This window comes from Echinops telfairi, unplaced genomic scaffold (genome assembly GCF_000313985.2).
Source record: "Echinops telfairi isolate 266 unplaced genomic scaffold, ASM31398v2 ScPeMD7_25;HRSCAF=90, whole genome shotgun sequence".
Classification (NCBI taxonomy): Eukaryota; Metazoa; Chordata; class Mammalia; order Afrosoricida; family Tenrecidae; genus Echinops; species Echinops telfairi.
This window is the reverse complement of record NW_022103922.1, coordinates 10,201,932-10,227,203: the sequence shown is the minus strand read 5'-3', so window position 1 is coordinate 10,227,203 and position 25,272 is coordinate 10,201,932. Positions and strand designations below refer to the sequence as shown.

General features: G+C 41.5%; 1 protein-coding gene across 31 annotated transcripts in view; it reads left to right on the top strand.

Moving 5' to 3' along the window:
• Window positions 1-25,272, top strand: part of PTPRD (protein tyrosine phosphatase receptor type D) — a 995,611-nt gene that overhangs the window by 113,860 nt on the left and 856,479 nt on the right. For 30 of the 31 annotated variants that reach the window (XM_045289153.1, XM_045289139.1, XM_045289138.1 and 27 more), the window contains exon 2: window positions 14,004-14,079. The exons of the other annotated variant lie outside the window; for it this stretch is intronic. The gene's annotated coding sequence lies outside the window, so the exon portion shown is untranslated. The remainder of the gene's footprint in view (window positions 1-14,003; window positions 14,080-25,272) is intronic. 31 annotated transcript variants of the gene reach the window in all.

Genomic DNA, 25,272 nt, shown 5'->3' with positions numbered 1-25,272 from the left:
TTAATTAATGAAACATGGAAACATGGCCCAGGCCTGGATATATTTAATAACAACATTTTCTGCAAAGCTGATTTGGCAACTCAATTCCCAAAGCTAAAGAGGGTATAGCAGCCTGGATTAGAGATCTGCACTCCCTCTTGTTGAACTCACGTGATGAACTCACATCTGTTCCCTGGTGCACAGCGTTAATTTTAGCAGCAATGGCACCAGCATTCGGTGGACCTGACCCAAAAGGAACTGGATGGCTCAGAGCAAAATTCTTAATGCTCTCAATTTAATCAGATCCCCAAATCAGAGATCTATCTGCCCTGTCTTTACCTTTATTATAATTATGGGGAATTACATGACCAGGAAGGTGGCGGTTCCATAGCTTCCTTCTCTCCTTTCAATCCTTCTTACATGCTGAAATTACAAGACTGATTATTTCCAGAGCACTTCTTTGATACAAATGTATTTCCATTTGAATGAGTCAGTATTGTGTGACACCTTCTTAAAAGAAACCTATAGTATGTTGTCATTGTTTAGAAAAAGAATAGCTGTTTGATATAGCAGAAACTGAGAAAAATATATATGAAGAAGAAAATGAAAATGACCTGTAATCCACTTTGGATTTTGTGGGGAATCAGAACGTGGTAGAGGCAGGAGAGACTCGGTTTAAGGGATAGGGAAGATGATTGGAAGGTTTTACAGCAGCTCCGGGAAGATGTGGCAAGAACCTTAACTGTCACAGTGGGATTCAGAGGAAGATAACATTTATATTTAAGAGACGGAATTAATGACATATAGAAGGAGAACTAGAATTAGGAAGAATTCCAAGTTTGCTACTTGGGAGACCTGATAGATGCTGATGTGTAAAACAGAGCCAATTCTTTCCTGTGGGGTAAATGGTAAAGTTTAATGGAAAGCACATGCATCTCCAGTGGTCCAAGTTCTAGGAGAGATCCAAGTTGGATTATGTCCTAACTGTGTGACTGAAAGGGTCTTCCCTAACATCTCTACATTTCAGAGCCCTTCTTCTTCATGAGTAAGTCATAGAGTATTGCTACCCAATTCTTGAAACTTCTATTAAACACAAATGCCAACATGTAAGGCAATTGTTTCTCAATCCATCCTCCATCTACATCTACACAGTGTTCAAGGTGGTATAGCCATCTCACTAACCTTTCCCAAAGAATCCCTGGCTACTCAATTGACACCATGTCAAAAGGGCAGTTTTAGCATCCTTGAGGGATGTTAAAGAATGGTATTCTTCTTAAATGTCTGTTCAGTCTAGGGAGGGCAAAATAGCCTGAGGGGCAAGATCAGTGCTGAAAGTACATGTAGGAAAAAGCCCCAAAGAAGTTCTCACAGCTTGCTACCCTGGAAGGATGAGAAGGTGCCTTGTCTGAAGGGAAAGATGTTCCTTGAAACAAGGTTCCTGGTCTTTTACTCTCAAAGCATCTGCCACTTGTCTGAAAACTTAGAGTTCTCCAGTGGGAAATACCTTGGTTCTTGACTTCGCGTGACAAAGAATTTCCACTGAAGCCTGATTTGTGATCCAAGTGGGTATTTATACAGGACGGAGGTAGTTTCAGGCCCCACAGTCATAGAACACCGGCATCCTCGGGGCCCTGCACACCCCCACGTGGTGGCCTGAGGCCAGAGAAAGAGACCACACAGCATGGCCAAGGAGCAGCCGGGGGAATCGGGCAGTGGTCTCAAAGTTCCCGCCTTTGGGACAGTGGTTCTCAACCTGTGGGTCGCGACCCCTTTCCTAACAGTAGCAAAAGGACAGTGATGAAGTAGCAATGACAATAATTTTATCGTTGGGGGTCACCACAACATGAGGAACTGTACTAACAGGTTGCAGCATTAAGAAGGTTGAGAACTACTGCTTTGGGGCCTTCTCCAGGAGGCATGGTCGACAATACTGGTTGACCCCATTGGCTGATTTAAGCCCACCTGGCCTAGTGCAGGCCCATCCACGTCGCTGCCACCCACCTGGCTCAGGACCTCAATTGGTGCATGCACAGTAGACACTCTGGTCCCTGTTCTGCTGCCTATCAAAACTTCATAAAGGTCCACATAATCATCTTGTGTCCTTAAAGAAATTCCAAGTTAACCATCGGAATCTCAAAATATAGGGAGCTTCACAAATGGAGTCCTGTGGTGCAGTGATTATAAGTTGGGCTGTGGTCTACCTGGTTGGCAGTTCTGAACCACCAGCAGCTTTTCAGGACAAAGACTGGGCTTTCTACTCCCGTAAACAGGTACAGTCGTAGAAACTCACTAGGGTCACTTGAGTCAGCATTGACTCAGTGGCCATGAGAGTCAAAAAGTTCATGGAAAAATTGATTGCAAAGATAATGACATTTCCCTAAGAACTTTTTGAAGCCCTTTTGCACAGTTCCCTAACCTTTTTTTTTTTTAATCAATTTATTGGGGCTCATACAATTCACCACAATGCATAGATCAATTGTGTAAAGCACACCTATACATTTGTTGCTCTCATCATTCCGAAAATTCGCTTGCCTCTTGGGTTCCCGGAATCAGCTCATTTTCCTTTTTTCTCCTCCCCCCCTCCCCCCTCCCCCTCGAACCCTTAATATTTTATAAATTATTATTATATCTTATCTTACACTGCCCGATGTCTCCCTTCACCCACCCCTCTGCGGCCCATCCCCCAGAGAGGAGGTTATATGTGGATCCCTGTGATCAATTCCCCTTTTCTATACCCCCTTCCCTTCTGGTATCGCCACTGTCACTCCTGGTCCTGAAGGGTTCATCTGTCCTAGATTCCCTGTGTTTCCAATTCCCATCTGTACCGCTGTGCATCTTCTGGTCTAACCAGGTATGCAAGGCAGAATTGGGGTCATGGTAGTTGGGGGGAGGAACCATTCAAGAACTAGAGGAAGGTTGTGGGTTTCATTATTGCTATACTGAACCCTAAGTGACTCATCTCCCCACTACCCCTCTGCAAGGTATGTCCAGTTGTCTAGAGATGGGCATTGGGTCCCCATCACGCGCCACCCTCATTGACGAGGATATGATTTTTCTCCCCGCCTTTGGTGTTTGAAGCCTGGTCCCTTCGGCCCTTCATGATCACACATGTTAGTGTGCTGCTTCCATGTGGGCTTTGTTGCTTCTGGGCTAGATGGCCACTTATGCACACATCTGTCTTCAGCGATCATGTCGGGAAGGTAGGTATCATGAAATGACCGTTTAGCTGAGCAAGGTGTTCTTGTATTAGGGGAGTGTGCATGAGGAGGCCCAAGGTCCACCTGCCACCCTACTACCAAACCTATAATTATTTGCACCTAGGTCCGTTCCCCCCATAATCTTCCCTAACCTTTTGAGCTGACTTGTCTATCTGGAATTTAACCGGCCCACCAGAATCCTTCGGAAACCACTGTCAGGACTGGTCCTTTTTATTGAAGGCCCGCTAATGAGAAGAAGGCAAGGGTTTGAGTGAGAGAACTTGTTGGCAGTAATTCATTGGTCACAGAGACAGGACACACGTTTGTTTGAGTTTGTTGGGCTTTTTTATTTTTGCATAAGCCCAGGCACGTATGAACTAGGACCCACATGGAGATAATATCTTGTTATTTTTTCTTATACAAAGGGGGAGATTATATCTTATTTTCCATATTTGTTTTGAAGTTTGAAAACCATAAAGTAGATAAAGTGCCTAGACGGTATTTGTCACAAAGTATAGTGCTTGATACATCATATCTTTAGTAGGGCTATTGCTTCTAGATTGATATGTCAGATATCAATGTCTGGATCTCAAAAGGCATGGATACTGATTTGGGAGCCACTGGTGATATCATAGGTGTACCTGAAGCCATACAGGAATTGTACCCAAGCTTGCCTGGAGACAGAACACAGCAGAAACACCAACATTTAGCAAGGGGATGAAAGGAGTCTACCAGTGATTCTTAATTTAATAGAAGTAAGAAAGCACCCATGTGTGGTTGTTTCTGTGTTGATTGGGGGCATTCTTCTCAGGTCATGATATGTGCACTCTTCCAATCACCTGCTAGGTGTCCATGTCCTAGGGACAGTATCAATCATCTATCTCATTCAAAATCACATGGCCAAAGTCTCAAGGGAACATCTAACCTTCTAAAAGATGTTGAACCACCATTATGCCCTGCCAATTTGAGGAGATGCTGAAGGAAGAGTTAGGAGACTATTGCTTAAGTTTTCATCTTATAGAATGAGTCTGAGTTCAATCGATGACAGCTAAGAAGGACAACAGGGAGCCTTAGTGGTGTAGTGGTTATGCGTTGTGTTTTGATCAGTGTGGTCAGCAGTTCAAAACCACAAGCAGCTCCAAAACAGAAAGGCTGGACTTTCTACTTCTATAAACAGTTATAGTCTCAGAAAAACCACAGGGAGGTCGGTATGAGTCAGTATTGACTCAATGGCAGTGGGTTTGGTTTTGTTTTTCAAGATGACAACAATCAGGATTGCTAGTGAATTCTGATTTCCCAACTCTGGTCTCTTCTCAAACATAATCTTTACATCCTATGCAACACACCATGTAAAGTGGCATGTCTTCCACGAAGTACTCTCTTGCCCCCAGTTGAATATAAGCACCTTTCCATTTGTCTCTAGTAATTTTTTGTGTACAACTATCAGTGTATTCATGTTCTTCTTTTATGAAAAAAAGGAACTATTAGTATCTTGGAATCACTTTCTGAGGCTCTCACCCATACCTTATGCTCCTTGCTCTGCTCCCCAGCCCCCCCTGTGTGTTTCCCACAGTCACTGTGAGTGACTATTGTGCCTCCTTTAAAAACAAGTTCATTACTATGCTATGACCATCACTTCAAGATTAGTCTCCCAACCCAAATCATCACTTTGTGGTTGTTAGGTACCATCGACTTGGTTCCAACTCATAGCAACCCTAGGTAACCACATCTTTTTGTGCAAACAGCCTTGTGAAACACTACCTGGTCCTGCGCATCCTCACAATTGTTCTGCTTGATTCCATTGGGCAGCCACTGTGTCATCCTTCTTAGTAAGATTTACAGTTTATTTAAACGAATCAACATTCCCTTTGTATACGATTTGGCAGTCAGAGAGCATTAGTTTTACTTGAAAAAATGCACATGTTAACGTCATATGTGTGGACATTATATTTGTGAGGAGAGTTCGTTATTTTTATTAGAGCATTAGGTATACAGATGTGTGTGCACATTAAAACCCACTGCCATCATGTTGATACTGTCTCATAGCAACCCTTTCAGAACAGAGTAGGGATGCTCCTTAGTTTCTGAGACTGTAACTCTTTACAGGAGTAGAAAGCCCAGCAGAGTTTTGAACTGCTGAGCTTGTGGATCACACCCCAATGCATAACCACTCTGCCACTAATCTGTACAGTATATACATGACTCACTATCAATTCCTTCCAGTTATTTCCTCCACATAGAGGACAAATGCCCCAGGGGACAGAGCAGAACTGCTTCTTAGGGTTTCTGAGACCGCATCTTTTTGTGCAAACAGCCTCAACTTTCTCCCGCTCCGTGTACAAATATAATACTACGGATATATGAAATTCAGTGATTTGGCCCTGATTGATATTCTCGAAGAGAAAATGTTGCTGTTAGGTGCTGTCAAGATGGTTCTGCCTCACAGGGACATCCAGCACCCCACAGTAGGAAACACTGCAGGTCCTTCAGCATCATCGTAAGTATTGCTATGTTGAAGCCCATTCTTATAGCCACTGCGTCAATTTATCTCACTGAGGGTCTTCATCAGCGTCACTGCCCTTCTTCCTTACCAAGCATCATGTTCTCCCCAGGCACTGATCTCTCCTACTATCTCGTGCAAAGTACATGCGACAAAGCCTGGTCATCCTAGCTTCGAAGGAGCATTCTGGCACTCAACCTGTTCACCGTGGGTGACCCTACTGGTATTTGAAATACCCGTTACATATATGGCTTCCCACATCACATAACACACAAGCCAGCACAGAATGACAAACTGACTGACATATGGTGGATGTGAGCAAGTGGATGTTTTTCTGTTTTTCTTTTTAAATCTCCAATAGTCTCCAATATTGTACTCCCTTCACCCTTGGGTTTTCTATCATATTGCTTCATCGTTTCAAGGCATATATTTACTTTGTTCTTAAGAAGACGGATCAAAATAAACTTGAGATCAACAGAATTGTTGATTTTGAGGTTGGCTGGACTCACCTGTACAAATATCAGTTGACACAGCACATGTGTTATCTTCAGTTAGAGAAAAGCAGGAGTGTTTGATTCCTGCCCCTATTTGTGTGTCCTTCCCCCTCACTCTGACATTATTCTCAGCATTGATTTCAGTTTTCTTCTTGCTCCTGACGTGTGTCGTAGAACCTGACAGTCTTTCGTGTTTCTCGCACAAAGGAAAGGATGCTTTTCTAAAGATGTCACTGTTTGTAGACAAATAAGCCACTTTTCATGATAAGAACTGCCTGGTATTTCTTCGGCGGCTTCTATTCTTTTCCCTTATGACTTGATAATAGTCCCACTGGCTCCATGCTTCAGAGGTGTTTAGTCTACAATGTGAGATATTTGCAACATATATGGTTCTTCATATAATAGGAGATTAGCTCTTTAATAATAGCTTCTTTTGAATTTGCAAAGGATCTCGACAATAGAGAGGAAACCGCATGGGTAAACGTGATCAATGATGATTTTGGGTAGGCTTTAATAACTTCCTTTTCTGCAGGATTTTACAGTTTGGAGCTAAATACTTGCCCCCGGTATTTTATTCACTGCAAAAGCATTGATGGTTTCCCATGGTGTTTCTTCGTATCTTTTAAATAAACCATTTAGTGCAGGCTTCTCTGCCAACTAGGGAAATTTTTCACAACAATTTTTGTCTTGACAAGTAATTTAATAATTGTATTTTTGTCATGGAGTCTACCACCTGACAATCCTGGTTGGACTTGTGCAACCAGAGGTAAATCACACCCCAGGTTTTGGTTTCCTCATCAGTAAAATAAAGATCTTGTAAGGATTTAATCAGACGAAGCCAATTAAGCTAGTCCATTCTGATTCCTTGTGAGCCAACTCCGCTAAAGGTAAAGTGTATTCCAATGGTTATTAAAGGGCTGAGTGTTCCAAGGGAGATCACCAGGTTTTTCTTCTGAGCTACCTCTGGGTAGACTAGACCCTCCCATCTTACAGTTAGCGTGCAAGTGTGTGTCCTTTACCCTGTCTACTGGCTCATTATATGCATACAGTATCAACCTGTTCCCTTCCTTGTTTGGATATGGACGCAGCAAGTGTTTGAGGAAGCTGTTTTCCGCCTCAGAGATTAGTTTGCCTTTGATCCAGATAAAGAGAAGAAAGGATTTTCCCTGGAGTCGTCATTGTGGATCTAGAGCATGATGCTACATACTCAATGGATCATGGTGAAACTGGATTCACTGAGAAGGAAAAGTTAAAGACATTCGTTGCAAGATTGCATGGTTCCTTCTCAGGTTTTCTCTGATTCTTGGCCACAAGCCTCCTACCCCGTTGCTCTTCACTCGACCCAGAAATGCCATCCAACCCCTTTATAGTCACCCCTTTAAAATGGACTGTTTACTTTAGTCTGGGTCTTTTTTTTTAATATGCAATCCCCTTGTTAGTTCTTCCCATTTGTATTTGGTTCTAGTCTCCTGCCCTTCTCTCTCATGATAATGTTTTCTGAAAAAGAAACAAAGTATTTTACAGACCACAAGTTGTCTGCTAAGAAACCAGGTGTGTGCCTCTGGTTTATAGGATGGCGATTGCATCGCTGGTTTCACTGAAGGTCACTCACCACTCACGGAGCTTTGTCAAATAGAACTTTACACCAAGACTCTGAGCAAGGAAATGTGTTTAAAGTCTTCCATGTTTTCTAAAATGAATACTTACCCCAGCACAAATTCATTCAGTACAGGTAGCCCCCGTTAAATAATCAGTGTGTGTGTGTGTGTGTGTGTGTGTGTGTGGTGTATATCTGTATATGCTTGTGTTTACATCCTCATATATGTAGAATTATATAGGTGTGTATATGTGTGTGTGTGTTCCTAGTTACAACAACTGTTGACCCCCTGCACTTTGCTGTTCTTACCTCGAGAGGTGGCATTGTGTCTTTTTGTGCACTCATTATTAGAGGAGCCCTTCAGATCTGAACCGTCTTTCAATCCGTGTCTTCTGGATAGCACTTGACCTGTTGCCCACATACCTTCAGTGCAATATAAATAATTAATCAGAAGTTATCGCCTTCTTCCAAGGCTGCTGAGAAATTCTCTGAAAAATACCCAAGCTTTGATGAAACTGAAGCTGGAGGCTTGACCTTAGATGCAAAGCCAACGTAAAATGGAATGCAGTTAGGAACCAATTTAAAAGTTCTGTCTGTCTGCCACTCCTCTGTCCAGAGAAGAATCACACTTTTTCCACTCACCTAAGGCATTGACTGTGGACACCTTACAGCCAGTAGGTCACCATCGGGTAGCTGTGCAGCTCGTTTTTCAGTTCAGAGCGCGTGGGAATTTGAGACCAAGTTAAAATGATTTGGGCCCATTTCCCACAGTCACTCCAATCTTTTGAAACAGAAAATCTCAAACATTCCAAATTGAGTCTCTAAATATATTCAAGAAGAAGTAATTATCTAAAATTTCTAAGACAGCCTTTATTGATAACAAGAGAAAACTTTGGGGGAGATGGGTGGACAGAAGGTGTCTCCACCAGCATATGTGTCTATCCTAAAAGACTTAGGTTCATTGTTTAGCAAATTTGACTCATTGTTTAGCAAATGACTCAAAGAAAGACTAGTTAAAGGGAGACATTCTAATTTAAGCCTACTTGTCATTGAGCTACAAAAGCACTCTACATAAGGGCTAATTTTCAGAAGCTTTGAAAAGAGTAATTAGTTACCCATTACATTTTCATTTTATTTTATTTTATTGTTTTCGATTTTCATTTTATTGATGTGTATTTTCAGACTTGGAGCCCCAGTGACAAGGGGGCTTAGGCTTTGGGCAGCTAACTGTTAAGTCCACCAGTTTAAACACACCAACTCTTCCATGGGCGAAAGATGAGGCTATGGGCTCCCCTAAAGCTGTGCAGTCTCAGGAACCCAGGGGTTCCCTATCCATGAAAACTGACTCCATGGCAGTGGGTTTCGTTCAGCGTTTTATGTTCAACCTAGCTCTTTTGCATGTAGATGCATTGATATACATGGAAAACCAATCTTCTTCTCGGAACGCCTCACCTAGTTCCTAATGTCAAGTTTTAACAAAGAAGTAAAATAAAATAACAGATGAAAGAAATACAAACTTACAAGGCTAGGTAGAAAAAAAATGTATCGCTAAACTCAATCACAAAAGTAAAATCAGACCCATAGCTAAGAATAGAAGCAAACTTAAACTGCATGCATTTACTCACTTGTACAGAGTTAGAAAATAAGAGTCAACGTTCTCTGTTCCTTCCCCGCATAACACCTACTTGAATCTAGCCCCTTCCCTTAGATTGGTGCTCCCCAAGTTTTGTTCCTAGATTGGCCCTGTCCTGTATCCGGAATCTTGAAGGTATGCAATTCCCTGTTCCTTATCTGATGGATGAGTGAGCAAAATACACCCGGAAGAACTATGGGGCCCCTCGGTAAGAGGGTGTTAGGATTTATTCTAGGATTGGGTTTGTGTTGAGTGATATTAGACAAAGGGTAAGGAACCAGAGCTTTGGATGTGATTGGAAGCTGCCCGGAAATGGGGATGGTTCGCTGCTTGAGTACCTTAATAAAGCATGTCTTGAAGTAGGAAAGAAGACAGTGAGACTAAGACTGCAACGGCTGGAGAAGAAGCAGTTGTTTATCTTGGCCAGAAAGGCAGGGTTTGGTTTTGTTTGTCTGGTTTGGGTTTGGGTTTTGACGTGGTTCTGCTTTCACGATTATGGAGTGGTCATGTTTTTATTTGGACTCCCGACAGTCTCAGAGTGACTCTGTCTGATAATGATGTTCTGAGAATTTGATAATGTTTCAGAGAAAAATACTAAGATTTAGCTGTGAGGGTCGGGCCACCAGCTAGATGGAAACTAGATATCAGGTGTTACTTTTACATTTATTAGGAGAAGACAAATTTTAAATAGTTAATATTGATTCCTTGAACACCCACTATATGCCTGAACTATGCTAGATGCTTTCTATTAAATTTAATATTCACATCAACTACAGTAAAGATCAGAGAAGTCAAGTCATTTGCTAAAATAACATTACCTATATAAAGGAGACTTGGAATTAGAATCTGAAACCTGTCTGAGTTTAGAACAATGTGATAAATCATTGCTTTAGAAAAGAAAGCTTAAAAAAAAACCTCAAAAAACTCACTGTCCTCTAGTTGATGCTGATAAACAAACACCCAACAGGACAGGGTAGAACTGCCCCCTGTGGTTTCTGAGGCTGTGCACCTTCATGAGGGCTGAAAACCCCTCTTCCTCCCGCAGAGCTTCCTGATAGTGGCCTCCAGGTGAGCAGCTTACATGGCAGACTGAAGACCACTATACCACCAGAATGTCTATCCTATGAGCTCTTTTATTGTGCTATGAGGCTCATATCATCAGTGTTACTAATTATCACTGTTATAAAAAAATATCCAACATCTTCACGTCAATCCCAACTCTTAGCAGCCCTGCATTGGATTTCCAATGTTGGCTGTACATTTATATGGCAGCAAATAGCCTCGTTTTCTCCACATTAGCAGCTGGTGAGGTTGAATCACCAGCAGCCCAACACTTACCTGAAGGGACCATTAGTTATCCTTTATCATGTTGATCAGTGCCTGGAAAAAGGCATCATGGTTGGTAAAACAGTAGGTCATTGAAAAAAGGAAACCCCCGATGAGATGAACTGAAACAGCAGCTGCAACAAGGGGCTGAACCCTAACCACTGAGGGAATGGCTCAGGACCCGGCAATGACGATGTTCCGAATATCACCACGCGGGGGAACGAACTTGATGGCCCTTAACCATAACCACGACAACATAAGGCCCAGAAAGGCAGAGATATGAAATTATTCATTTCTGAATTGCTTACAAGTTGCAACCTGGTGGTTGGTTAGAAAGATGAACAGACTCTAAGTTCTTATATGACAGAGGACATAGCTGTTTGATATAATTTTTTACCCAGCCTTAAATGGGTTTCTTTTTATAATTTTCCAAAATAATGTAGGTGAAGGAAGGGAGGTTAAAAAGATTGAGAATAATTTTCTGATATTTCCTAAATGCCCGTGTTTATTGAATATATTTGAAATTAATCATTGACCTATTCGTAGTGTTATTTCTAGCACTACTTCTTAGATAGTTCTTCTCTCTCACCCTTGATAACTTATAATTGTTTCAGTCCCATAGTTATGTGAATAATTTACAGTCCTTATGTATTTTTTAACTTTCTTTATGTGTGGAATTTTTTGCATGTGAATAATGTTGATGACTGAAGAAAATTCTTCTTTTTTCTTGCTAAAAAGCACTCTGATACTATAGCTGTTGGAAAGCAGTGAATGCTCGTCAGACAAAGGGTTCCAAGCTCTGGGATGAGTCAAAGACTAATCTATGTATGAACACATATAAATGTAAATGTAGGTGTGTGTGTGTCAAAGAGTGTTTTGGCACTGTCTAGTAACCATTGAACTGCCCCCTGCTGACTTGACAGCTCACACTCAGTAGCCACCCTTCAGGAGAACATTGAGCCTATCTGCTGCAGTAAAGATTGACAGTTTTAGAAACCTTATGTATTGATATAGAATTATTGTGTCAGAATCAACTTGCTCACAGTGCGTTTAGGGGAAATATGTATTTGCTTACTTGTTTATTGATACAAAGGCTCATCAAAAAGTTTGTGGGAAAATTGCACTACCTTTTAATTGTGCCATGAACTTTCTTAAGCCTGTAGAAATATACTACCAATTGCTTTTGAAATAAGTCTAAACCTTGAGTGACACAAACGTTTAAGCTTCAACTACTAGTCCAAAGGATGTCCGTTAAAACAACCACATTGACCTGCTTCAGAAAGGGCATAGCTTTGAAAGTGCTATAAATTCCAAACTTACTGTCACCAAGTTGATTCTGACTCGTAACAGCCATATGAGACAGAGTAGAACTGCCCCAGGGCGGGGTTGGCACTATACATCTTTACAGATCTTTACAGATTCACAGAATAGAAAGCCTCATTTTCCTCCTGAGGAGAGGCTTCTAGTTAGGACTTCTGGCCTTTCGTTTAGGAGACTAGTGCATAACCCATTATGCTATGGGACAGTTTAATTTATATATATATATATATATCTGCACACACACACACACACACACACACACACAAGGGGCTATTCCCACCACCACCCAAAAAAAGAATGGAAGAAGCTCTGCTGGGTGGATCTTTCATAATACGCCTTTTTCCCACTAAGCGAGCATCTAGTAACTCACTCTGACTTAGTGCACCCAGTGGCGTTGCCCAGGAAGGTTCTTTCTGATTACACTGATTTTTTTAGTAGAAGTAGTTTCACTGGAGCCTCATCTTTTTTGATGGCTGATTTATGAGAAAAGCATGTGGCCATTAAATTCTGTTTCTTGTTCGGGAACAATGCTGCAGAAACTGTTGTGATGTTGAGCACAGCTTACAAGGACAGCGCTATGGAAAAAACTCAAGTGTTCGAGCGATTTTCTCATTTCAAAAAAGGTGAAATGTCCATTGATGACAAATGTCATTCTGGATATCCATCAACTTCCTGAATGGATGAAAATGTCAACACAATTTGTGCATTCATGCTCAAAGACTGATGACAGACCATTGAAGAGATGGGGGAGTTCTCTGGACTATCTTGCAGCTTAGTTCAGCAAATTTTGATGGAAGATTTGGGAATGAGAAAGATTATTGCAAAATGTTTGCCTCAGATTCCGACTGACCAGGGAAAAAAACCTGGGCTGAAACATGCCATACTTTGAAAGAACAGCTCTGAAGTAGCCTAGACTTTTTTCCCATGTCATTACTGGTGATGAAACATGGTGCTATTCTTAGGACCCCCAAGCCAAACATCAAGCAAGCCAGTGGATGATGCCATCATCACCTACCCCCCAAAAGCTCATCAAGTGAAATCAAAGATCAAGACCATGCTCATTTGTTGTTTTGATGTGAGGGGGATGGTGTATTTGGAGCTTGTTCTACCAGGTCAGACTGCTAATCAGGCTATTTAGAGGTTCTCAAAAGATTGAATAACAGTGTGCCACCAAAAAAAGGCCTGATTTATGCCAGAGAGTGGACTCATTTTGCCACCATTACAATTCACCTGCTCAAGCATTCATCACAGCGCGCCACTTTTTGGAAAGCACACACTCGCGCGCACACTCGCACACACAAAACAGCATGCCTCTCTTGCCCAATGTACCTTACTCACCTGACCTCAATCTGTGCAACTCCTTTTGTTTCTGTGAATGCAGAGGCAGATGAAAGGACAGCAATTTGATGACATAGAAAAGGTTAAGAAAAAAATGAGGAAGCTGCTAGCAGTATTTCACACAGATGAGTTTGACTGATATTTCCAAGAATGGAATCACAGATTTCACAAATGTTATTAAGTGTAATGGACAGTAGTTTGAAAGTAATATGTTTGTTTGGTGAAAAAAATTTAAATACAAAGCTTTGAAAAAACAATCCAGGTTTTTTTTTTAGGCTTCCCCCTGCTATATATACTAGGGAGCTTTGACAAGTTTGTGGGAAAATTGAATGAAAAGATAATCGAAGTTTTCCAGAAACTTTGGGCATTTTTCAAATATGAAAAATTAATAATTGGGCATTTTTGAAATATGAAAAATGACAAAGTTTATATTAACATAATCCCACTGAGAAACATCCCTAAAATGAGGCCAGTGTATTTCTTAAGAAATCCCTAGAAATATACCCTTCTAGTCAACCTAGGAATATAACCAGTTGGTGTATGGTTAGGCTAAATGTGATATTCTGCTAATAATCAACAGCATTGACACCTATAACCCCAAACTTCTTTTTTCCCTCAGAAACCCAGTTTTACCTTCCACGTACAGAATGTAATGGTTCATTTTACAAACCTGGATCTTAAATCAAACTTTTCCGGTGAGTTCTTTCAACAGCGTTAAGAAATCAATCTGCAGGGTCTTGTGGTTGCTGTTGCGTGCCCTCGAACCACATCTGGCTCATAGAGACCCTACCTGCAACAGAACAAAGTATTACCCATAATTGTTATATTTGAACTTATTGTTGCAGCCATTGTGCCGATCCATCTTGTCGAGGCCATCCTCTCCTTCACTGCCCCTCCACTGTACCCAGCATGATGCCCTTCTCCAGGGACTAGCCTCTCCTGACAACCTGTCCTAAATACGTGAGACAAAATCTCTCCATTCTTGCTTCTAAGGAACAGTCCTTCTAGCCCACCTCCAAGACAGATCTGTTTGCTTTTTGGGCCGTTCATGCTACTCTCAATATTCTTCACCAACACCACAGTCCAAATGCATCAACTTTTCCTCAGTCTTCCTTAGGCTCTATCCCACTTTCACATGCATATGAGGCTGTGGAAAACACAATGGCTTGGGTCGGACACACCTTAGTGCTCATCGTCATATCCAGGCTTTGCAACACTTGAAAGAGATTTTGTACGGAAGGTTTGTCTAATGCAATGTGCTATTGGATCTGTCAACTACTGCTTCATATGCATAAACATGGATATTATGAATGAACTATGTTATGATCTACCGTAATTACTATCTATTTGTTTTTGCAGTGTGGTCAGTTGCTTGTTGCTGTGATGCTAGACACTATGCCTTATAGTACAGGAAAAGAACCTGGTGGTTCTGTGGGTTAGGTCTTGTGGTGCTCTGTGAGAAAAAGATGAGTGTGTTTACTCCCAGAAATGTTTACAGACTTGGAAATGCTATATAGGATCATTATGAGTCAGAATCAACTCAGTAGCAATGGGTATGGTGCTGGAAGAAGGCACAGAGCCAGGCAATGCTTTCTCCCATTACCCATAAAGTTGTTGTGACTCAGAGTCAACTTGATTCTATTCACAAATATAGAACTACTTAAGTACTGCCTTAGTACTCAAGAGCTGGATATTGGCCCTTGATACATTTCTTCAGTTGTTTTGTTGAATAGAATGTGAAAACTAAAACAAAGGAAATTCATCAGTTTATTAAAGATATATATGTGATTAACCGCACAACCCATATTAGACCCCAGGGGTTTGGGGGCCCATTGAACTCTCTGTGCTTAGTACCCTCCAGTAATAGACAGTGACTGTATTATATTTAGAAATACTCTGCAAATCCTTTAGAACTACTGTCCCCCTAGAGTTCTGCATCCCATCAGCCTCCTTTGATAAGTTAGGTAATACCTACACAAATTGGTTGCCTAAATAAACACTTCTTATTTGTGTTTACATATTGGTTTTGCCTGTCCCTTCTTAATGGATCAATATTTACCCATCCATACAAGTTTACAAAACTAGAAGGGACGATATGTTATGCTTTTCCCTTTTAAAATTTCTGCTTAAAATAGATAATTATCACTTGCTTGGGCAGTTTTCTCTCTGGATATACTCTTTCAAGATTATATCTGACCTTGAATAAAGCAATTTTCATGACTTCCATCCATTATTAACAAGGTGCCATATTTCTCAGACAGAGGGTTTTAATTTAATATAATTTGGCACAAAAGGAAAAAGAAATAGGAAAAAAACATGAGCTGGTCACTCATTATTCTTTATTTACATCAAACTAAAGGTTTGTCTCTCTGGAATTTCATAGTCAGGTCAGATGCCTTTAAATCGACAGGCAAAACAGAGGAATAGAACATGCTGTTGACAGGTAAATGTGAATCAATCTAGTTTCTTCCAAAGAAAAATAATCAAGCTCTTTTCAAATAATATAAAATGCAAAATGATTGCATGGTGGAGGGGAGGGGGCCTTATCAGCATCTCTTCTCTGAGAAATTATTGCCATTTTCTCCCTGGAGAAACATATGCTGTGGCTTATCTTGCAACGTCTCTGCAGCCTCCGATATTTATTGACAGTGCATTTTCAGTAGTTGACTCTTTCTTCCCTGCCCCCCCCCCCACCAATGCATATTAATTTTCCCAAGTCTACAGCTAGCCTTCATTTCATTATCAGTCCCGGAGAAAGGATGATTATTTCATTATGCGTTCTGAAGAGTCTTTCATATGAAGTGGCACAGCTCTGGTTTCAGGCAGATTTAAAGGGACTCTGCTATTTGTTGTCTTCTTTGTCTCATCATCTTAATCACAGCCCCCTGAGACAGAGTCTTTTGTGATAACAAACAAGGAGAAAGGGAAATTATGAATTGTTGCTCCCACAGTATTCATCACAATCGAAACAGGGCAGACTTCAAACATGAAAACAATTGTACTCACCTCCGAAGAAACCTTTTAATAGCTGTCCGATGCGTCTCCACTTACACGAGTGTCCGAGCTGTGTGCCTCTCTCGGGGATCCAGGGTGACTATTGTCGGTAGGTTCCTGTGGAAGATTTTGCAGCCCTTGAGTGCTTTTTTCCCCTCATGAGAACTGAGCTTATGTTGTCTCCCCAAATGCTTCGCCATTTATTTTCTTGCAAGTTCTTAATTTTCCTTTTTTTAAAACCATGGTAGTATAGATTTTACTGTTAACGCCTTGATTTACTGTTGGACTCAGGATATTGACCAACTATGGGGAGAGTATCGGGGTCATGCCCTCGTTTTTTGGATTTGGGGGATTCAGAATCACTTGAAAGCTTTAATCTCATCCTGTCTTTAGACTGCTTTCATCATATTTTGATAAAATTCCCAGTGCAGTACTAGACTAGGGGAGCTATTTAAGTAGAAGTTGGCTTTTATTGGGGCAATATGAACATAGTCTAATAAAATCCCATATTTCTCTCCAATGTGCAAATTACATTTTTTTGTTATCTGCAAAAATGAAAGAGGGCCCAAAATCCCAACTTCCTAATGTCTTAAATACTTTAACGATCATATGTTTAATTGGATCTTATTTTCCTGTGGAAAACCTTGCTCATTAATGAATCGGTTTACATAACTAAAGTAGGAGTGTGATTCTTACATATCCTTGGGATCCATGCATTCACTGATAAGGTCTGGACAGATTATAGGACTGCAATAAACAGACAGTGAAAACCTTGCTCTGACTTTCATATACAGTGATCAACGGGCAACAATGTTAAATGTGTCTGAAATATCGGTGCAGTTGACTTAGCTAGGAAAATATTCATCAAGTGGATTAGTTATCTATAGTCCCAAAATGTAGCAGCTGTGAACCACCACCTGGTTTATGAGATTCAGAAAGCAGGCATGTTAGCTGGGCATCTCGGGCTCTGTTCTCAGAAAATTGCAGCTGTGATGTCTACCAGGAATATGGTCATTATAATCTCTAATGGCACAGGTTCCACTTCCAAGTTCATTAATATGTCTGTCGGCACGTCTCTGCGTTGCAAGCCAGAGATATCAGTGCCTTACCAAGTGGGTCTCCTCCTGGGGCGATTGTCACAGTTGGTTTCCATAGAACAAACGTTTAGAGTGCAGCAGGTGAGAGGCAGCAAGCAAGAAGGAAGTCACTGTCTTTCTATAATCTAATTGCCCAAAAGGCATCCCATCCTGTGTTAGGCTGGGTTCTCAAGGGAAACAAACTGTGTGTGTGTGTGTATTATATGTGTGTGTGTATATATATATATTATATATATTAAATATGTGTATATACGTACTTTTAAAAAGTAATTTATATCCAAGAAATGGCTCACACAGTTCTAAAACTGATTAAGCCCAGTCTTTTCTAAGTCCATGTGTCAGATGTTAAATAGGATTTTTCTAACTCATAAAGCTGCCGGGGATGGTGAGCCAGGAAGCAGGAAGATGGAACTGGAAGCAGGAAAGCCACAGGCTGATGGAGACAGAGGCATATGAACCCGAGGGCAGAAGGCAATATGGCAGGCTGCTGTTAGCTCCCAGAATCAGCAGATGTTATGGCAGGCTGTTAGCTCAAGCTCAAAGAGCTAGACGTTGAGGAGACAGATGCAGAATCTAGACCCAGCAAGAAGAAAAGGGGAGGAGCCTTCCCAAGGTGTCAGCCTAGCCACGCAAGTTGACAGAAAAGCTATAAAAGCATGAAGTGTCTTCCACACTCCAGGAGAGTAGGCCACGCAAGTGCATGAGTGCCGGAGGCTAGAGGTAAGGGCCGTTTTTCAAGTTCCAAGAAGTCTTGGAACCCCTGCCAGGTGCAAAATACCTTTATCTTCTTTTGAAATTCCCCAAGTCTCACCTCATTCCAGTCAACCAGGACAGCTCAGGTTTTGGTGAAATTGTTTTTGTTCAGTGCCAACTAGACACTTTCAGCTCCTCGTGATGACGCGTAACTGCGTAGAATGACCCCACAGGATGTTCTTGGCGGCAATCTTATGGAAGTAGATAGCTATGTCTTCTCCCCCAGAGTCTCTCGGGGGGTGGGGTGTAAAGCCCCAATATTGCGGTTAGCAGACCAATGCTTAACTTTTACACCACCAGGGCTTCAAAAACCCAAACCCACTGCCAACAAGTCCATTCCAACTCATGTGAATCCTGTAGGACAGAGTAAAACGTGGCCATTGGATTCCCGAGACTAAATATTTACCAAGGCAGGCAGCCTCCTCTTTCTCACTTGGAAAGGCTGATGGATTAGAACTGCTGGCTTTGTAGTTAGCAACTCAGTTCATAGCCCACGATGCCACTGAGGCTCCCAATGACTCTAAAATCTTAGTGACTGAAGACAGCATATGTTCGTTTCTCCTTCAAGATGAAACGCATTTTGGGTTAGCTGAAAATTATGCTCATGTTGTCCTTATTCAGGGAGACTCCAACATCACAGGAGCAGGAGAGGGCAAATTGATCCCCAGCTACTAAAGCCTTAAGATATGGCTACATTCATAAATAGGGGACAAAACAGTACATTCCCACCATGGAGCTGGAAGGAAGAGAAATATGTATAATCTGTGAACAATCCAAAGGACTAACATAATGGGTAAAATCATAGACTTCCCCCCACCTAATTAAATGTATCAACGTTTTGATTTTAGGTTTCATTCCCTAAATAGGCTTATGAAAAATGCTAAGGAATCACAGCATAGTATAAGACAGTTTCCATCTTTGGATTTCTAGATCTAATAGGGGAAAGATAAGCATCCAGGTAATTACAGAAAATAAACTCAAATAAATATACTGTAAGACCCGGTTGACACAGCTAATAGCGATTGGGTGGGGGGTCAGGGAGGAAGCCCTGGAGCTTGTGAACTCTGAGCACGTGCCTTCTGTTCAATTAGTGGGAAGAGATGTGGCGAGAAAGTGAAGGGACGCTTTTCAGCAGGGTTTTTTTTCTCATTAAAAAGCTTAGGATGTGTATCTTCCTGGTAAAAAGGAGGTTCATACACTTCTTGATCTATAGTGAATTATTTATTTGCATTGTGGTTCTATTACTGGGGAGCTTTGCACTCTCCTCATTCCTCAGAAGACCTTGCTCTCTATTAGACACCAGCAATTCACAGAGCCCAGGACCATTCATGGCCGCAACCTACCAGTCATATCATTTACTGCAGGACCACCATCGTTCTCCTCCTGGTCACCTTGACCTTGGGCCAGGACCCTTTGTTCTGTGTGTCCAATTCTCCTATCCCTGTCTCCTTTTTCCCTTAGACTTCCAAAGCAAATACCCCCACAAAATATTGGCAAAGATGTAATTCAACAAGGGCATTCATATACCACAAGGAAGACTAATTGCTGTAACCACTTTGGGAAACAGTTTGCCATTATCTAATGAAGTTGAACATATGGGTACCATATGACCCTCCAATTCCATGACTCATTATGTACAACACGTGTACCAAGAAATATCTACAAGATGTTTACCCCAGCGTTAATTATCATTGTTCTAAACTGGAAATGACCCAATGTCCAATTGAAATAGAATATATTCATAAGATGCAGTGTACTCTGGTGATATATGATTAACTACAACTTGAATCAATCTGGCAAACCTCACATTAGGGAAATAAGCTACATGCCCCATAATATGTAAAATATGGTTCTGTTGATATAATGTTCAAGACCTGGCAGCTCTACACTTAGAAAGTTAGAAATTAAGGTCAGTCTGTTTCCCTTTGGTGAAAAGAGTAGAGTAGTAATAGAAAAAGAGGATCAGGATTTTGTGTATTAGACATTTTTTTATGTCTTGGACTGGGACGTAGTTACCCACGTGTTTTGTTTTGTTTTTATGATCCATTGTTCATACAATTTTCTATAAGTGCCTTATATTTTTATTGAAAACAAAAGTTTTAAAATTATTCTTAACTTTCTTTGGATAAAAAGAGCCAGGCTTCCAAAAAATGGTCTTCCGCCTCTAAGAAAGGGGCCATGTGAAAACTCACCCACATACACACTATTCTAATTCTTCAGGGATGAGAATCACAATTTTCCTGTTTGAAGATTTTACATGTGTGGTAGGAACACTTCCAGTAATCACCATCCTTCTAGAATAACTGTCCCTAAGTTTGAAATCTCATGGTCACACCGTCTCGGCTTGGGTGTCTTTGTTAAGATGCCAGTGAAGACGGGTTTGTGGTGTGGCTGTTACTGTTCCACTAACAAAGCCCCAAGCGGCTGAATCCATCAAAGGAAATATAAAAAGCCTGACACTGGGGAAAGGAGAAGAAAAAACATAAAGAGAAAGGACAAGAAGCCAAGCTTTACGTCACCCCAGAAGCCAAACCTGTTTGACAAAGGAAAGCTTCAAGGTGAACTCTCCAGCTTTCCCTGCTACAAGAGGGGACGTGCCCCTGTTGTGACTTCAAAGTTAGTTTCTCCTGAATGTTTGCTGGTCTGTCTGGTCAGGCTGGTCTGTCTAGAGAAACAAAACCATGACACTCACCTTCGTGGAAGGAAGGACTTTGTATGAAGAAGGTACGCTCAGCTCCACCCAACTCACGTCCATGGAGTCACTGCTAGCCAGGACCCTCTTCAGATCCACATTGCTGCAGGCTGATGATGCGCAAGCAAGGGCAGTGGGAAGCAGGGAGGTCAAGGCCAGTGGGTGCAGGCAGGTGGCATCATGGGATGGTGCTGTTAGTGGCCCAGATGGGGCCACCCCTGGAGGCAGACAAAGAATCCAAGCAAGAAGGAAGGTGAAGAACAGCCCTATATGTGGTTACCTTGAGTCAGATTCGATAGGGTGGCCGTGAGTTGGGTTTTGTGCTTGCCTGCCACAACATGAAAAATTCTAGGTTTCAGTAAGGCCACGTGAATCTAATATCTACAATAGGCAGATTTTAATTAAAACATTTCTCACACAAAAACATTAATTCAAAAGAAAATCTAAACTATAATCTGAATGGTATCATACAGAGGTTCTGAACCTGTGAGTCACAACCCCTTTGGGGTCAACCAACCCTTTCACAGGGGTTGCCTAAGGCCATCGGAAAACACATAAATTTTTCACAATATATAATTACATATTGTTTTGTGATTAATCACTATGTGTTAATTATGTTCAATTTGTAATAATGAAAATACATCCTACATATCAGATATTTACATTATGATTCATCACAGTAGCAAAATGACAGTTATGAAGTAGCAACTAAAATAATTGTATGGTTGGGGGTCAATACCACATGAGGAACTGGATGAAAGGGCCGCAGCATTAGGAAGGTTATGAACCACTGCTCTAGTGAGATGCTTTTAACTCCTCTATGCAAATTAGAAATTCGCTACAAACCTGCATCGTGGTGGTGCAGTGGGTTCTGCACTGGGCTGCTAACTGTAAAGCCAGCAGTTGGACGTCACCAGCAGCTTCTTAAAGTAAAGATGACACTTTCTACTCCCATAAAGATTTACAGTCTTGGGGTTGTGGTTTCAGGGGGGTTCATAGAGAATTTAGAGCTTCCTGTTTAAAAAAAATTTACAGTCTCAGAAACCCATAGGGGCAATTCTATCCTGTCCTATAGAGTTGCTGTGAGTCTGAATTGGGAGTGTTTTTAAAAACTTGTAGGTTTCTGTTTTTAAAAAGTGAAAAATAATCAACTGCTATATATCTTCCTGTTGTTAATCTTATTCTTTTTAAAATACCAGAAAAACAAGCCCAAAGCCTACGAAACTGGTTACCAAAATGAGGAGTCATTTTAACAGTCTACATTAACATCAGCAATATGACCCTTTAAAGTAGCTCAAAATTACACACTAAAGATATTTCATCGGAACACTTCCCTTCTCTTTCATAAAGAAGTGTTTGAAAGTTTTCATTGCTATTCTTGTTTTTGCTCTTCAGTTGCTAATCTCTCATTCGACTAGTGCCCTGCATCACCTAAAACACTACATCAGCAAACATAGTAATGGTTTAAGATCCACTTGACTCTGGATTAGAGTCTTTGTGAGTTGATTCCAGGTAATCCCTTGAAAGCTAAACTCAAAAACAAAACTGGTGTTCTGAATCAAGGAGCACCATGGAAAAAGTGTGTCTGAGATATCTGTTATTTGTGTGCAGGGAAAATATGTTTGGACAAAGTTCATTGATAGCTTCAAATGTTCTTAAAACTTTTTAAACATGACTTAGAATATTTCCCCCCTCTCTCCTTTCCTCCTTCCTTCCTTCAAAAGAGGTGCTGTATCAACAATTTCTGCAGATATAATTCAATGACACTGCCCACCCTCTTCAAATTGTGAACCCATGCTCCTCAACCTTTAAAATCGTTTCTTAACATCTATGGGCTACAATAAAAAACGTCAAGAAATGGCTCACTGGTAAATCTAATCTGCATTTTCCTGACATTAAACAGAGAAATGGTTTGTCAAGGTGAAGTCGATGTCAATATCGATGTGAGGGAGCAATGGGTGTTGCAAAGCCCCCATGAAATCGAGCGAATAGTACCCACAGCAACAACCCAAATGCTGTGTGGGACACTGAGAGAGAATTCTCTACAGATCCAACGAGACTCCCACATCTTTCAGGAAAGGCTTTCTTGGCATCTCATTTCCTTTAACTAGCGAGGACAGAAAGTAAAAGAAGCGAATCTCAGAAAGCTAACTTCTGCCAAACAAGACTAAATGGATCTAGCCAGTCCATGATGGGGAAGTGACAGGTGGGTGAGATTTATGAAGCACCTTTGGGAACGGCCTCAAGCAGGTGGTGGCCTAAAAGAATCAGTGGATATAGTGATTGTGACTGTCAGAGCAAGCGAGGTACAGAGACAAGTCAGCCATGGATACGTGGCAGCACAATGGCTGGGACTTGATATTGCCTGTCAGATGTCGCTATTTTTGTCTAAACTTCAAAAGCTATTTCATTGTAATATGGGAAGAGCAGAAGGTCTTAGGTTCCGTGATTGGTTATTGTTTTGAGAAAGAAAGAAAATTACCTTTCATTTTCTCTCCATTGGCATTAAACCCACAGTGGAGGCGGGAAGGACATTGCAAATCACCGCCACTGCAGTGAGGAGCCTGTGGGCCCCTTCCTCCCGACGAGGCCTTTATAATACCTCTGCCCACCTGACCAAAGACGGCACACAGAAACCTGTGCAAACAGGTTTGCAAAAATGCAGAGCGGGTTCCATGGCTATGAGCTCCTCAGCAAAATCAGAGTGTGCCCTAAAGGTATTTATCAAGAGCTACTTTGAAGCCTGTGCGAAATGACTGTGCTCTATGTATCCTCCCAAAGGAACAACGGTTTTGAATCATATTTCCTGTGAAATATCAACTAAATTTTGAATTATTAAAAGAGAGAGAGAGATGGTCATGATATGCCATAAAGTGGTCGAGGGGCTTGAATGAGCCTGTGAATGAGACATACCCAATCAATACCCGAGGGAGTGTATGTATGGTTTACATTCTGATGCACGAGCTGTAACCCCAAAGCACAGCGTCACCAGGTGTCTGGATGGGCTCGGGCTATAAAAGCATCTCCTCTTTGGATGGCTTAGCAGGTTAACTTTTCATTTGGTTGTTGGGAAACTCTGGAGCATATGTTGTTGTTTTCATTAGTCGTCAGCTTGGCTTTGATGCACAGCAAACATTTGTATTAACAGTGCAAAATGGTGTCCGGCCTTGTGCCATCTTTGTCATCTTTAGTGTGTTTGAATCAGATCTTCAAACCAGCTTGACCTGATTCAAACAGTTCCCTCTTGGCTGGCACAGTGACCTTGGAGCAGAGAGAACTTGTAATATCAAATAGTGTATGAACTTCCAGAAGAATGCCTTTGAATAAGAGGTATTCCATGAACTTCCCAAAGAATGAACACATTGGTGTCGGCTAAAGCACAGTCAGAATGCTCCCTAGAAGCCAGGCTGGCAAGACTTAACCTCACAGTTTTGGGACATGCTATGCAGAGGGCCCAGGCCCTGCAGAAGAACATCATGTTTGGTAAAGTGGAGGGTCAGAAATAAAGAGGCAGGCCCTCAAGGAGATGGAAAAAGAAGCCGACCTACCATGAAACAGTGGCTGCACCAAAGGGTCCCCGTGGGTCAGATCTGACACCACCACACCGCACAACAAAAGACGGGCTGTGTACCCCCAGGAAAAGAGAACCCGCTTGATGAGCATCTAGCAGGTTCCAGCAACGCAAGGCAGTGTGACAACAAATGAAAGGAAGTGCACAGAGCTGTGGGAAGATCTAGGGAATCCCTTTAGTGGAAGCTTGGAGGAGGCAGGAGGCGAGGAAGCTTGCGTAAGAGCACAGCCTCACTGGGAGCTAAAGAAAGAATAGCCGTTGATGCGCTAAAAGGCGGAAAAGAGAGTTTTCTCTCCGGAAGAAGCTATTCTAACAGCAAACAAGGCTTCCGCCCTTGTCCAATGATGATAGTGAAGAAGGAAGACATGTCTTTTTATAGATTTCTGAGGTGTGGAGTTTGATAAATTCATAATAAGATGTCTTTACATATATAATATTTAGACATATCATATTTCGTCCTTGCTGGATATTCCAAGGATGAGAAGGACAGAGAAAAAGTTTGTTTTAACTTGACTGCGAGCTTTTATGTGATGCCCTTAACAACATAAGGCTCTGGTTTTAGAAAAGCCAAAGGGCGAAGACTCTGGAATGTATTCTCAGGAAGCAGTGAACTAAGCCGGTTAGTGGACTTGATGAAAGACAGTTTCCCCTTTTCCTGGGGAGCATGATGGTCCCATGTCAAAACAAAGGAGTAGCCAATGTTCCCTGCTTTCTCCTATGTAAACCAAGGAGCTGTTCGTTTGGTTTGGTTTGTCTTTTTGTAAGCTGTCTACTACTCTAT